The sequence below is a fragment of the Tigriopus californicus genome, chromosome 2, assembly GCF_007210705.1.
Source record: "Tigriopus californicus strain San Diego chromosome 2, Tcal_SD_v2.1, whole genome shotgun sequence".
NCBI lineage: Eukaryota > Metazoa > Arthropoda > Copepoda > Harpacticoida > Harpacticidae > Tigriopus > Tigriopus californicus.
Window position 1 is genome coordinate 98,527 of NC_081441.1, and position 6,484 is coordinate 105,010.

A 6,484-nucleotide genomic window follows, 5' to 3' on the forward strand; every position below is an offset into this window, starting at 1 on the left:
TTGGTCAGCTACATAAACTTTTGACAACATAACTTTGAAACGATTGACTTTGCATGTAAATAATATAAATTGACCTACTGTTAATTGAAGAGATCTAAGTTTCTTATTTTATTACTTTAATTCGAAAAGTGGCACAGAGTGGCTATGATTTGCCGGGAAGCTCGTTCGCAGTCCATATTTCTAGAAGTCCGTGCCTTGTACTAGGTGCTCTCCATCTTTGAGAGCTGTCAAGGTATTTTTACCTGGTGCTTAGGTCAAGAATTCCATGCTTCCGTTCACCACGGGAGTTCAATAAGTCAGGACCTTTCACCTCTGGCTGGTGGACGGAACAGTCGCATTTCGACAGTGTCAGAACTGTACCTGACAGGAGTTTCCGATATTGGAACCTGACTGTTCCGTTAAGATGGATGCCATGATGGACACATATGTCATGCACCGAACGCTTGTTGAGGGCCATCAAAAAGTCCCACACGGTGCCAGCTGCGATGTTACGGGCGCCGTAGACATTTTTGGGCCGTCCGGATCATATCGATTATATCGATGCTTTGCAGCCGGAACATCTCTCGTGGGAGGCCGCGCCAACCGAGAGGCGCAGTTGGACTAGGAAGTTCAAGTCCTTCTACTCAACGTCCAACTTGGAGAGGGCAACACTTTTAATCCTTTCGTACCTACAGTCGGGAAGCAGGTTGAGTGACTCCAAATCTTGAAGCTCCGTAGCTTAAAGAATTCAGGTCAGGTTGCGGAACATTAATACCTTACACCGAGACGATCTGCATGAATATTGGTTAGGAATTAGTTGGTAGATTTGGGGACTCTTGTCAATTGTTGGGGTGGTTTGGATTGTGAAACCACCGTCTTTGGTGGATTTGACCAATTAGTTTCCAATATCATTGGTATGATTAGCATCATGGTTGTACTGTAATTTCGACACTCCTGTTCCGTGTAATCCTTCAACGGCGTTGCGAATCTCTTTCTTTTGAATCTTTTTTGAGAGACGAATGTTTCGTCGTTCCAAGGGGTGAGAGTAGTCAAGGCCACCGCGAGCCAAATCCATGGTACACCTCATAGTTAGAGCATCCCTCTTGGCCGGCTGTTTGACGATCGGTCACAAAGACAACAGAAGCACCGTGGGCTGAATGTGAACCTACATCTTTCAGTTGATTAGATCAATTCAAGAATGTAAGATAAAAGGCATAAAATAATAACACAGCCAAACATATGCATTTGGCTTGACAGCATGGGCTTTTGGGGAGTTTTGACTTGGTCTTGCCTTTTTCCTTTGTAGCTTTGAGCACAATGAAATGTCATCTTTTATTTCTTTTGGCTTAGGCGAATACAAAAGTTTCGGTCAAATTCTTGACTGATTTGCCAGGCCTAGGCCTCTCCCATCAAAGAAAACTCTTTTTCCAATTGGTTCATGATCAGACGCTTGAAGTGAAAAATAAAGAAATATGAAACGTATTTGCTTTAAACAATATTTTCCCGCTAAGTTCAAAATATAGTTTCGCAAAATGAATGCTATAATCTACGGAACTTCAAAACTTAGAGTCACGCAACCTGCTTCCCGACTGTAGGTACGAAAAGGTTAAGAGGGCATATATAGATCGATCAAGGGCGCTGCGATCGCATGTTTTCGTCTCAGCTGTCGCTGGTGGAAAAAAGGTTTCATTCGTAGTCCAGCTACTTAGGACAACTAAGGTGCAAGTTTGAATTGTTGACGGCTCGTCCAAATTCAGAGTAGAAACCCCCTAATAAGACTCCTTGTCAAGCAATTGCTCTTGTCCAGCACGCTTCATAAAACGGGTTTGAGTAAGTTGTCAGACCACATTTTTAAGAACGAAATTTTGAAGAGGTTGAAATGGGGCTCAAGTTAAAGTTTTCATCCGTGTGGTGGAAACACTTAACTGAAACGCAAGGAACAAGCCTGGGTTCAGGCTGACCTCCAGAGGTGTCGGAATTACCTTGTTTACGTATAGGCGCAATCATGTCGCCCACATTCAAGCACACTGTTGGGAGATTGAAACGAAATTCCAAATGCCTCATCATTGCGTTGCAATTTCGGATAGATTTTGTTACACTTTCGACATTTTCGAGATGCGTTGCTAAACAAGGGCAATCAATAGAGTACTTGATTTGCTCTACTCATGTCCAAATCTTTTTTTGACATGTTACGTGTATTATGCCCTAAAAAGCATGTTTTTGATTATTCTACCACTCTTTCTACCTGTATATTTGTAAGATTCAAAAGAAATTAAGATTAAAGAGGAATAACAAACGTTTCATGATAATAATTCAAATTGCCTGAAGCGAGATTTAACGAAATATCTTTGTCCTATTTCCACCAGCGTCAGCTGACCTAAAAAGACGTGCTCATGCGGTACAGTTCCTGTTGAACTTGAGCATTCTAGTTATGGTTTTCTATGAGGGCAACACTCGTGATCAGCAAGCGTTCTTCCTTTCGTACTTGGACCTAGAGCTGGAGACAACGGTCCGAGAATCTATTGTGGAGACCACGACAATGTTTGTTGAGGACTCGTGTATGGCGGCACTGGCGGTTCGCCGTCACGTACCCCCTGTTCACCCATAGACTCGACTATTTCCGTTACCAACAGGAGCAGGGGCAAGCCTTTTTCGACTACGTGGCTTGGCTTCGCCAGAAGGACAATGAGGCCAACTTGGGTTCACTCTCGTTGGATGAGATATATGTGTTCATGAGTGGGCTCTGAGACGTCAAGTTGAAGGAGAAGTTGCTCGAGCTGAGGAGCCCTCACTGGCCAGCCTATTGGAGGAGGCCACCAATATCAAGGTAGCCCGGTGGAACTTCAAAGCAAGCTCAGGGATGGCCAACTCTTCTCGTGGTTATGATGGCCCGCGACTGTCCTCGGCGGCCCGTGTCCAGGTAATTGGCACCTAGAATCCAGGAGAGGATGCCGGCCAATTGATGCTCCAAGTTCGGCCATTTTCCCCACAATGAAGGCTTCACTTGCCCAGTGGAGGTAACGGGGCGAACATGCCACAACTGCGGCCAAAAGGGCCATTGTTTTAAGGCTCGGAAGGGCGGTTTTATCATCTACCGCCAGCCTATCCGTCAACACGCACAAAGTCGTATGAGACGCCTCACCGCCGAATCAATTCCATGGGATGAATACCAATACGTGATACCTGCCGTGATGCCCACAGCTCGCCAAGTACCTGATAGTTATCATTACTCCATCTGGCCAGAATTGGGTGATAGCACGGAGGAGGACTGGCCGCTGGGTTCAGGTCGCACTACCAGGTCGCCGGCGTAACCAGACTGACCACGGCTCCCACGACGCCCAGCGGTGGCGGTGGCACCACTCATGTGACAAAGAGGGTGCGCAGCCAAACAGTGGTTCATGATGGCAATGTGCCCACCCCTTGTCTGACTATTCATCTGGCGTCGGCTGCGGGGCCCTCCCCAGCGGAGACTTGTGGTGGATTCACATTTGCGGTAACCCCGGACTTGGGGGCCACTCGAACCGTGATGGGGCTGGAGCAGTCCAACACCACGGGGTTTGTCCTCGTTAGGCCCCGACGGGTGGTCTGGGGCTAGAGGTGGCTAATGGCGCGCCCGTGAATTGCGCCGGAACCCTGAAGCTGAAAGCCACCTTGTGCAAGGTGACCACGGTGATTAATGACATTGTCTCGGCCGATCTCCATGATGAGATCCTGGTGTCCTGGCATGATCTCCGAGAGCTCGGAGTTCTCCCGAGAAATTTCCCCCAACCTATTCAACAGCAAGTAATGAAGCCGGTGATGGCCAACCGGCGAAGTTACGCATCTGTTGTGGCCACCGGTGGTCACCCTACCCCTGAGTCTGCTGAGTCCGCTGTGGCTGTTGAGTATGATCGAACCATGTTGGAGGAGATGAAAACCCGAACAAATGAATCAGCTGAATGCGCAGTCTCTTCCTCCTCATTGGACAATACTAGTGGACGTGTTGACACTTTTGACAGCCGCTGCAGTAACATCCCTGTTTTACTTGAACCAGAGAAAATCAAGTTCGCCGACGTGTTAGGTATCACATTGGATGAGGCAGCGGGAGTAATGAAGGGCCCCAAAATGCGCATTCACCTGCGTCCTGACTCAAAGGTACATGGAGCAACGAATCTACGAATCTGGGATGGACGGGAAAAACTGGCAAGACTGACTTGCTCGACGGGAGAACGGTTTTTTTGGTGAGCAGATGAAAAAGGTACGAACCACGAGGTGTGGGATCGACGAATAAATGTTTTAAGGAAATGCCGAGTGTCTTTTACTGACGATACCACACATACTGGTTTACCCAACACAGTCCATTGGAGGATCCTTAGGCCATGTTGGTCCTTTCGAGCCCGATTTAGGCTGTTTAAGCTAATCGAGTGATAGTGAGCCACAGATTGGATAGGAACAGGGCCATGAACAAGTCCGACACGCCCATGGTGAGCGGTCGGGGAGAGGCTGCTGGACGCGTGTCCACTGGGACCGTTCCCAAGACCGGAGTGGTGGATGTGCGGCGAGAAATGGCCACGAAAAAGCGGGCCATTACAAGGTGTATCAACGACCTCTGTGATTACATCAGAGGCACGANTTACCAACTTTCAACTGGATATGCTCATCGAACTTTCCATTATCTTGGAGGACTACACCTAAATCCTTCATGGATGAGACCTGCTCAATGTCCTTACCTTCATCATCTAATAGTGGAGTGTCCAATGGCGTCGACCCAAAGGTCGTTGACCGAAATTTCATTCCATTCAGTGCCATGTTACTCGCAGCAACCCAGGAGTAGATTTGGTCTAGGGCCTCTGCCAGACAACCGGAATCCTGACCATTCCTACCAACTACCAATTTTGTATCATCAGCATAAGAAGAGATACTGACATTACTACTACCAAGCTTCTGAAGCGGAGCAATGAAGATGATGAAAAGGAGAGGACCCAAAATGGAGCCTTGAGGGAAACTCTACTTGACATCATGTATGTCACTAAGGGATCCCTCAACCTTAAGTAATTGTTTCCTACCACAAATGAAACTTCTTAGTCAATTGAGAACCTTGCCTTGGATCCTAATCTCATGGAGCCCGTTAACTAAAACGCCATGATCTACCTTGTCAAAGGCCTTGGCAAAGTTAAGATAAACTACATCGACTGATTCATGGCTCTCCAGTCCCTCAACAACCTGCTCTATATGCTCAATCAGTTGGGTAACCGTGCTAAAATGTGCTCGGAATCCGTGCTGGCTAGGAGGAAGGGCTTCATGGATATCAAGAAATTCAACAAGTTTGAACTTCATAATCTTCTCAAACACCTTCGCAATATTCGAAGTGAGAGAAATTAGCCTATAGTTACTGGGATTACTTTGGAATTCTTTGGTTTAAATTTCGCAATATGAGTCTTTTTGTTCGAGTTGAATACAGTGAAACACAGGCCTGGAGCCCTTTGTTGGACTAAAGTCTTTTGCCGAGCTCGCCCCAACACTAGCCCTACTTTAATCCTCAAACCGGATTCAATCTCTGTTTTCCATCCTAGTGGAAAGCCGCCCTTACTTAGTTGATTCCGGTGCTCAAGCTTGCATATTGCCAGTCCCTCGTGCCATGCAAGCTACCTCTAGTGGAACACCCTCTTTTTCCGCCGCTAAAGGTTCTGTCATTTGTTGCTATGGCAAATTAACGCGGGAATCATATTTCGGTGATCACGTTGGGTCACCAATAAAGCAAGTTAAGGTAAAGGAATGATTTATATTCATTATTATTGCAAAAAAGAAAAGACAAGCATGAGAATGAGCGTGGTTCGGGAGGCGCCACTGACGCACTTAATTTGAAAACCCGTTACAAACCAATAGTCCAGCCGCATCTTCTATGCTTCCCCAATCTGTCCCCCACCCCATATCCACTGAGGGCTTAAATAAGACTGAGCGATCCCAAGGAGTTTCGCGAGATCTATCGAATGGATGTCGAAATAAAGCTATTCGGAACGCCTTGAATCATTGGGATTATGCAGAATTCAGCGTAGGAATGAACGTTGCCCAATCGTTTTGGCTTTTAAAATGTTACCATTCTCTGTGTTCTAATGGGAATAAGATAAAGTGTTAGTGAGAGATGGGGTATTTCATGCGAAATGCGCCATAATTTCAATCCCTTGATTAAAAAGTTGTTGAAGGGCTTGAATCGAGCACCAGCTTTGTATAACTTGCTGCCGTACTCTCTTAGCCCATTCTACACATTAGATGACACGCTTTTAAGTTTTAAGGTAGCAATCCAGTTAGAGAATCCAGGCTAGTTTAAACAATAAAGTCCAACTCTCTTCTTTTTCGGGCTCCTTCATTGTTCAATTTACTGCCCTCAAATATTCGTAGGGCTTATGTAGGCGTTGATCCAGTACCAAGATTTAACTCAGACTTGGGCAAGTTTTTGACTAAAATTCCGGATCAACCTTATGTTCAAGGATTAGCCAGGTCAGCCAACTCCAATTCGTTGGTCGAT